This window comes from Petromyzon marinus (genome assembly GCF_048934315.1).
Source record: "Petromyzon marinus isolate PM22_M1 ecotype Great Lakes invasive population chromosome 75 unlocalized genomic scaffold, UKy_Petmar_22M1.pri1.0 chr75_unloc.2, whole genome shotgun sequence".
Taxonomy (NCBI): domain Eukaryota; kingdom Metazoa; phylum Chordata; class Hyperoartia; order Petromyzontiformes; family Petromyzontidae; genus Petromyzon; species Petromyzon marinus.
The window spans coordinates 220,332-229,570 of NW_027422614.1; the positions used below are offsets into that span (position 1 = coordinate 220,332).

The 9,239-nt window shown below is 59.7% G+C and overlaps 1 pseudogene; it reads right to left on the reverse strand.

Moving 5' to 3' along the window:
• Window positions 1–858: 858 nt before the first annotated feature.
• LOC116937569 (adaptin ear-binding coat-associated protein 2-like) overlaps window positions 859–9,239 on the reverse strand; it is a 29,135-nt pseudogene continuing 20,754 nt past the window's right edge.

Below are 9,239 nucleotides of genomic sequence, written 5' to 3' on the forward strand. Positions count from 1 at the left end.
CATCACCAGAGGAGGAGGTGAGTAGGAGGTGGTGAGGTGGTGAGGAGGAGGTAAGGAGGAGGAGGTGGTGAGGAGGAGGAGGTGGTGAGGTGGTGAGGAGGTGGTGAGGAGGAGGAGGTGGTGAGGAGGTGGTGAGGAGGAGGTGGTGAGGAGGAGGAGGTGGTGAGGAGGTGGTGAGGAGGTGGAGGTGGTGAGGAGGAGGAGGTGGTGAGGAGGAGGAGGTGGTGAGGAGGAGGAGGTGGTGAGGAGGAGGAGGTGGTGAGGAGGAGGAGGAGGTGGTGAGGAGGTGGTGAGGAGGTGGTGAGGAGGAGGTGGTGAGGAGGTAAGGAGGAGGAGGTGGTGGTGAGGAGGAGGAGGTGGTGAGGAGGAGGAGGTGGTGAGGAGGAGGAGGTGGTGAGGAGGTGATGAGGAGGAGACAAATTTTGCATTTCTGCGCTAACCTAGAAGTGAGTAGCGCAGCCTCCAACTATTGTGGTTGTTGTGGTGGTTGTGGTGGTTGTTGTTGTGTCTACTCCCCCCACCCCCATCTCCCTCCTCCACCCCCCCCATCTCCCCCACCCCCCCCTGTGTCTCCCACCCCACGTGTCCCCCCACGTGTCTCCCACCCCACGTGTCTCCCACCCCACGTGTCTCCCACCACCCCACGTGGCCCCCCACGTGTCTCCCACCCCACGTGTCTCCCACCACCCCACGTGGCCCCCCACGTGTCTCCCACTCCACGTGTCTCCCACCCCACGTGTCTCCCACCCCACGTGTCTCCCACCCCACGTGTCTCCCACCCCACGTGTCTCCCACCCCACGTGTCTCCCACCCCACGTGTCTCCCACCCCACGCGTCTCCCACCCCACGTGTCACCCCACGTGTCTCCCACCCCACGTGTCTCCCACCCCACGTGTCCCCCCACGTGTCTCCCGTCAGCTGGGAGTGGCGGGGGGCCTCGTGGTGTTGCTGGGGGTTGGGGAACGATGTCCGACGAGTCAGAACTGGACCCAGGCGTTGCCCTGTGGCTTGGCCGGCTGCTGCTGCTGTTGCGGTGGTGGTGTTGGGTTGGTCCTGCAGAGAGAGAGACAAATGGGAGAGTGATGGGGAGAGGGAGATGGGAGAGAGAGATGGGAGAGAGAGATACGTGGGGGAAGTGATTGGGTTGGGTGAGTGAGTGGGTGAGTGGGTGAGTGGGTGAGTGAGTGGGTGAGTGAGTGAGTGAGTGGGTGAGTGGGTGGGTGAGTGGGTGAGTGAGTGAGTGAGTGGGTAGGTGGGTGAGTGAGTGGGTGAGTGGGTGAGTGAGTGAGTGAGTGGGTGAGTGGATGAGTGAGTGAGTGAGTGGCTGAGTCGGTGGGAGAGTGAGTGGGTGAGTGAGTGGGAGAGTGAGTGGGTGAGTGAGTGAGTGGCTGAGTCGGTGGGAGAGTGAGTGGGTGAGTGAGTGGGTGAGTGAGTGAGTGGGTGAGTGAGTGAGTGGCTGAGTCGGTGGGAGGGTGAGTGGATGAGTGAGTGGGTGAGTGAGTGGGTGAGTGAGTGGGTGGGTGAGTGGGTGAGTGAGTGGGTGGGTGAGTGGGTGAGTGAGTGGGTGAGTGGGTGAGTGGGTGAGTGAGTGGGTGATTGGGTGAGTGACTGGGTGAGTGGGTGAGTGAGTGGGTGAGTGAGTGAGAGGGTGACTGAGTGAGTGAGTTGGTGACTGAGTGAGTGGGTGAGTGAGTGAGTGGGTGAGTGAGTGAGTGAGTGGGTGAGTGAGTGAGTGGGTGAGTGAGTGAGTGGGTGAGTGAGTGAGTTGGTGAGTGAGTGAGTGAGTGGGTGAGTGAGTGAGTGGGTGAGTGGGTGAGAGCTAGGGAGCCTTTCAACCAGTCTCCGTGTGTGTCTCACCCCTGTGTGTTCCCTCCTCCTCCTGCTGCTGCCACTTGGGAGCCCTCAAAGTTTCCAAACTCCACCAGCAAATCTGAGACACGGGGAGAGACGCACGGTGAGAGACACGGGGAGAGACACGGTGAGAGACACGCAGAAAGACACGGGGAGACACAGGGAGAGACACACGGGGGGAGAGACACGGGGAGACACGGGGAGAGACACGGGGAGAGACACGTTGAGAGACACGGGGAGACACAGGGAGAGACACGGTGAGAGACACGGTGATAGAGACACGGGGAGAGACACGGGGAGACACAGGGAGAGACACACGGGGGGAGAGAAACGGGGAGAGACACGGGGAGAGACACGGGGACAGACACGGGGAGAGACACGGGGAGAGACACGGGGAGAGACACGGGGAGACACAGGGAGAGACACGGTGAGAGAAACGGTGAGAGACACGGGGAGAGACACGGGGAGACACAGAGAGAAACACACAGGGGGATGAGACACGGGGAGACACAGGGAGAGACACACGGGGGGAGAGACACGGGGAGAGAGACACGGGAGAGAGACACGGAGGGAGAGACACAGGGAGAGAGACACGGGGGGAGAGACACGGGGGGAGAGACACAGGGAGACACACGGGGGGGAGAGACACAGGGAGAGAGACACAGGGAGAGACACACGGGAGGAGAGACACGGGGAGAGAGACACGGGGGGAGAGACACAGGGAGAGACACACGGGAGAGAGAGACACGGGGGGAGAGACACGGGGAGAGAGACACAGGGAGAGACACACGGGAGGAGAGACACGGGGGGAGAGACGCGGGGAGACGTGTGTGTGTGAGTGGTGTACCGTACCCCTGTGTGAGTGGTGTACTGTACCCCCTGTGTGTGTGAGTGGTGTACAGTACCCCTGTGTGAGTGGTGTACTGTACCCCTGTGAGTGGTGTACTGTACCCCTGTGTGTGAGTGGTGTACTGTACCCCTGTGTGTGTGTGAGTGTGTGAGTGGTGTACTGTACCCCTGTGAGTGGTGTACTGTACCCCTGTGTGTGAGTGGTGTACCGTACCCCTGTGTGTGTGAGTGGTGTACCGTACCCCTGTGTGAGTGGTGTACTGTACCCCTGTGTGTGTGAGTGGTGTACCGTACCCCTGTGTGAGTGGTGTACTGTACCCCTGTGTGTGTGAGTGGTGTACCGTACCCCTGTGTGAGTGGTGTGTGAGTGGTGTACCATACCCCTGTGTGTGTGAGTGGTGTACTGTACCCCTGTGTGTGTGAGTGGTGTACCGTACCCCTGTGTGAGTGGTGTACTGTACCCCTGTGTGTGTGAGTGGTGTACTGTACCCCTGTGTGTGTGAGTGGTGTACTGTACCCCTGTGTGTGAGTGGTGTACTGTACCCCTGTGTGTGTGAGTGGTGTACTGTACCCCTGTGTGTGTGAGTGGTGTACCGTACCCCTGTGTGAGTGGTGTACTGTACCCCTGTGTGTGTGAGTGGTGTACAGTACCCCTGTGTGAGTGGTGTACTGTACCCCTGTGTGTGTGAGTGGTGTACCGTACCCCTGTGTGTGTGAGTAGTGTACTGTACCCCTGTGTGTGTGAGTGGTGTACCGTACCCCTGTGTGTGTGAGTGGTGTACTGTACCCCTGTGTGTGTGAGTGGTGTACCGTACCCCTGTGTGTGTGAGTGGTGTACTGTACCCCTGTGTGTGAGTGGTGTACCGTACCCCTGTGTGTGTGAGTGGTGTACTGTACCCCTGTGTGTGTGAGTGGTGTACTGTACCCCTGTGTGTGTGAGTGGTGTACCGTACCCGTGTGTGTGAGTGGTGTACCGTACCCCTGTGTGTGTGAGTGGTGTACTGTACCCCTGTGTGAGTGGTGTACTGTACCCCTGTGAGTGGTGTACTGTACCCCTGTGTGTGAGTGGTGTACTGTACCCCTGTGTGTGTGTGAGTGTGTGAGTGGTGTACCGTACCCCTGTGTGTGTGAGTGGTGTACTGTACCCCTGTGAGTGGTGTACTGTACCCTGTGTGTGTGAGTAGTGTACTGTACCCCTGTGTGTGTGAGTGGTGTACTGTACCCTGTGTGTGTGAGTAGTGTACTGTACCCCTGTGTGTGTGAGTAGTGTACTGTACCCCTGTGTGTGTGAGTGGTGTACTGTACCCCCCGTGTGAGTGGTGTACTGTACCCCTGTGTGTGTGAGTGGTGTACTGTACCCCTGTGTGTGTGAGTGGTGTACTGTACCCCTGTGTGTGAGTGGTGTACTGTACCCCTGTGTGTGTGAGTGGTGTACCGTACCCCTGTGTGTGTGAGTGGTGTACCGTACCCCTGTGTGTGTGAGTGGTGTACTGTACCCCTGTGTGAGTGGTGTACTGTACCCCTGTGTGTATGAGTGGTGTACCGTACCCCTGTGTGTATGAGTGGTGTACCGTACCCGTGTGAATGGTGTACTGTACCCCTGTGTGTGTGAGTGGTGTACTGTACCCCTGTGTGTGTGAGTGGTGTACTGTACCCCTGTGTGTGAGTGGTGTACTGTACCCCTGTGTGTGTGAGTGGTGTACTGTACCCCTGTGTGTGTGAGTGGTGTACTGTACCCCTGTGAGTGGTGTACTGTACCCTGTGTGTGTGAGTGGTGTACCGTACCCCTGTGTGTGTGAGTGGTGTACCGTACCCCTGTGTGTGTGAGTGGTGTACTGTACCCCTGTGTGTGTGAGTGGTGTACTGTACCCCTGTGAGTGGTGTACTGTACCCCTGTGTGTGTGAGTGGTGTACTGTACCCTGTGTGGGTGAGTGGTGTACTGTACCCCTGTGTGTGTGTGGTGTACTGTACCCCTGTGTGTGTGAGTGGTGTACTGTACCCGTGTGAGTGAGTGATGTACCGTACCCCTGTGAGTGGTGTACTGTACCCCTGTGTGTGTGAGTGGTGTACTGTACCCCTGTGTGTGTGAGTGGTGTACCGCACCCCTGTGTGAGTGGTGTACTGTACCCCTGTGAGTGGTGTACTGTACCCCTGTGTGTGTGAGTGGTGTACCGTACCCGTGTGTGTGAGTGGTGTACTGTACCCCTGTGTGTGGTGTACCGTACCCCTGTGAGTGGTGTACCGTACCCCTGTGTGTGTGAGTGGTGTACTGTACCCCTGTGAGTGGTGTACCGTACCCCTGTGTGTGTGAGTGGTGTACTGTACCCCTGTGAGTGGTGTACCGTACCCCTGTGTGAGTGGTGTACCGTACCCCTGTGTGTGTGAGTGGTGTACTGTACCCCTGTGTGTGTGAGTGGTGAACCGTACCCCTGTGTGTGAGTGGTGTACCGTACCCCTGTGTGTGAGTGGTGTACTGTACCCCTGTGTGAGTGGTGTACTGTACCCCTGTGTGTGTAAGTGGTGTACTGTACCCCTGTGTGAGTGGTGTACTGTACCCCTGTGTGTGTGAGTGGTGTACTGTACCCCTGTGAGTGTGAGTGGTGTACTGTACCCCTGTGTGTGTGAGTGGTGTACTGTACCCCTGTGTGAGTGAGTGGTGTACTGTACCCCTGTGTGTGAGTGGTGTACTGTACCCCTGTGTGTGTGAGTGGTGTACTGTACCCCTGTGTGTGTGAGTGGTGTACTGTACCCCTGTTTGAGTGAGTGGTGTACTGTACCCCTGTGAGTGTGAGTGGTGTACTGTACCCCTGTGTGTGAGTGGTGTACTGTACCCCTGTGTGTGTGAGTGGTGTACTGTACCCCTGTGTGTGTGAGTGGTGTACTGTACCCCTGTGTGTGTGAGTGGTGTACTGTACCCCTGTGAGTGTGAGTGGTGTACCGTACCCCTGTGTGTGTGAGTGGTGTACTGTACCCCTGTGTGAGTGAGTGGTGTACTGTACCCCTGTGTGTGAGTGGTGTACTGTAACCCTGTGTGTGTGAGTGGTGTACTGTACCCCTGTGTGTGAGTGGTGTACCGTACCCCTGTGTGAGTGGTGTATCGTACCCCTGTATGTGTGAGTGGTGTACCGTACCCCTGTGTGAGTGGTGTACCGTACCCCTGTATGTGTGAGTGGTGTACCGTACCCCTGTGTGTGTTGTGTACCGTACCCCTGTGTGTGTGAGTGGTGTACTGTACCCCTGTGTGTGTGAGTGGTGTACTGTACCCCTGTGTGTGTGAGTGGTGTACCATACCCCTGTGTGTGTGAGTGGTATACCGTACCCCTGTGTGAGTGGTGTACCGTACCCCTGTATGTGTGAGTGGTGTACCGTACCCCTGTGTGTGTTGTGTACCGTACCCCTGTGTGTGTAAGTGGTGTACCGTACCCCTGTGTGAGTGGTGTACCGTACCCCTGTGTGAGTGGTGTGTGAGTGGTGTACCGTACCCCTGTGTGAGTGGTGTGTGAGTGGTGTACCGTACCCCTGTGAGTGGTGTGTGAGTGGTGTACCGTACCCCTGTGTGAGTGGTGTACCGTACCCCTGTGTGAGTGGTGTGTGAGTGGTGTACCGTACCCCTGTGTGAGTGGTGTGTGAGTGGTATACCGTACCCCTGTGTGAGTGGTGTACCGTACCCCTGTGTGTGTGTGTGAGTGGTGTACCGTACCCCTGTGTGTGTGTGTGAGTGGTGTACCGTACCCCTGTGTGAGTGGTGTACCGTACCCGTGTGTGTGTGTGTGAGTGGTGTACCGTACCCGTGTGAGTGGTGTGTGAGTGGTGTACCATACCCCTGTATGTGTGTGTGTGTGAGTGGTGTACTGTACCCCTGTATGTGTGTGTGAGTGGTGTACCGTACCCCTGTATGTGTGCGTGTGTGTGAGTGGTGTACCGTACCCCTGTGTGTGAGTGGTGTACCGTACCCCTGTGTGTGTGTGGTGTACCGTACCGCTGTATGAGTGGTGTGAGTGGTGTACTGTACCCCTGTGAGTGGTGTGTGAGTGGTGTACCGTACCCCTGTGTGAGTGGTGTACCGTACCCCTGTGTGTGTGTTGTACCGTACCCCTGTGTGAGTGTACCGTACCCCTGTGTGTGTGTGAGTGGTGTACCGTGCCCCTGTGAGTGGTGTACCGTACCCCTGTATGAGTGGTGTGTGAGTGGTGTACCGTACCCCTGTATGAGTGGTGTGTGAGTGGTGTACCGTACCCCTGTATGTGTGTGTGTGTGAGTGGTGTACCGTACCCCTGTATGTGTGTGTGTGTGAGTGGTGTACCGTACCCCTGTGTGTGTGAGTGGTGTACTGTACCTGTGTGTGTGTGAGTGGTGTACCGTACCCCTGTATGAGTGGTGTGTGAGTGGTGTACTGTACCCCTGTGTGAGTGGTGTGTGAGTGGTCTACCGTACCCGTGTGAGTGGTGTACCGTACCCCTGTGAGTGGTGTACCGTACCCCTGTGAGTGGTGGTGTGTGTGTGAGTGGTGTACCGTACCCCTGTGAGTGTGTGTGTGTGAGTGGTGTACCGTACCCCTGTATGTGTGTGTGTGTGAGTGGTGTACCGTACCCGTGTGAGTGGTGTACTGTACCCCTGTATGTGTGTGTGAGTGGTGTACCGTACCCCTGTGTGAGTGTTGTACTGTACCCCTGTATGTGTGAGTGAGTGGTGTACCGTACCCCTGTATGTGTGTGGTGTGTGAGTGGTGTACTGTACCCCTGTGTGAGTGGTGTGTGAGTGGTGTACCGTACCCCTGTGTGTGTGAGTAGTGTACCGTACCCCTGTGTGAGTGGTGTACCGTACCCCTGTGTGTGAGTGGTGTACTGTACCCCTGTATGTGTGAGTGAGTGGTGTGTGAGTGGTGTACCGTACCCCTGTATGAGTGAGTGGTGTACCGTACCCCTGTGTGTGAGTGGTGTGTGAGTGGTGTGTGAGTGGTGTACCGTACCCCTGTGAGTGTGTGTGAGTGGTGTACCGTACCCCTGTGAGTGTGAGTGGTGTACCGTACCCCTGTGAGTGTGAGTGGTGTACCGTACCCCTGTGTGTGAGTGGTGTGTGAGTGGTGTGTGAGTGGTGTACCGTACCCCTGTATGAGTGATTGGTGTACCGTACCCCTGTGAGTGGCGGGGGGGGGCTGTGCGGGGCCGCAGGGGGGCGGTGCCAGGGTTGGGATCCTCCCCCCCGGGGGAGGGGGCAGGAGGATGGAGCCGGAAGCCCGCGGCTTGCCAGCCCCCACAGCCCCTCCCTCTTCTTCATGTGCTGGGGGGGGGCGGGGGGGGGGGAGAGGACGGGGGGGAGAGGGAGGGGGAGAGGGAGGGGGAGAGGGAGGGGGAGAGGGAGGGGGAGAGGGAGGGGGGGAGGGGGGAGGGGGAGGGGGGAGAGGGAGGGGGGAGAGGGAGGGGGAGAGGGAGGGGGAGAGGGAGGGGGAGAGGGAGGGGGGGAGGGGAGGAGGGAGGGGGGAGGGGGGAGAGGGAGGGGGAGAGGGAGGGGGAGAGGGAGAGGGGGGAGAGGGGAGGGGGGAGAGGGAGGGGGGGAGGGGGGGAGAGGAGGGGGGAGAGGGAGGGGGGAGGGAGGGGGGAGAGGGAGGGGGGGAGAGGGAGGGGGGGAGAGGGAGGGGGGGGAGAGGGAGGGGGGAGGGGGGAGAGGGAGGGGGGGAGAGGGAGGGGGAGGGGGGAGAGGGAGGGGGGAGAGGGAGGGGGGAGAGGGGAGGGGGGAGAGGGAGGGGGGGAGGGGGGAGAGGGAGGGGGGGAGAGGGAGGGGGGAGGGGGGGAGAGGGAGGGGGAGAGGGAGGGGGGAGAGGGAGGGGGGAGAGGGAGGGGGGGAGGGGGAGAGGGAGGGGGGAGAGGGGAGGGGGGAGAGGGAGGGGGGAGGGGGGAGAGGGAGGGGGAGAGGGAGGGGGGAGAGGGAGGTTGGGGGGAGGGGGGAGAGGGAGGGGGGAGGGAGGGGAGAGAGGGAGGGGGGGAGAGGGAGGGGGGAGAGGGAGGGGGGAGGGGGAGGAGGGGAGAGGGGGAGGGAGGGGGGGAGGGAGGGGGGAGAGGGAGGGGGGAGAGGGAGGGGGGAGAGGGAGGGGGGGGAGAGGGGGGGGAGGAGGTAATAAGTCAAACTCACACTCACCACCCCACCCACACTGCCACCATGAACCCCACCCACCCACAGGGCCCCCGCCAGTCTCCTGTCTCTCACCCCGATGTTCAGCTTGATGGTTTCGCCCTCCTTGAAGCCCAGGTCAAGCTTGGGTGTCGTGTCCGGGTTCTCGAGCTGCTTGGCCAACTCTGACTCCTGTTTGACCCACCTGGCGTGGGGGGGGGCACGGGGGGGGCACGGGGGGGGGGCACGGTGGGCAGGCAGGCGAGAGAGCGAGGGGGACAGGGTGAGGGTTAGGGTGAGGGTTAGGGACAGGGTGAGGGTTAGGGTGAGGGTTAGGGTGAGGGTTAGGGTGAGGGTGAGGGTGAGGGTTAGGGTGAGGGTTAGGGTGAGGGTTAGGGTGAGGGTTAGGGACAGGGTGAGGGTTAGGGTG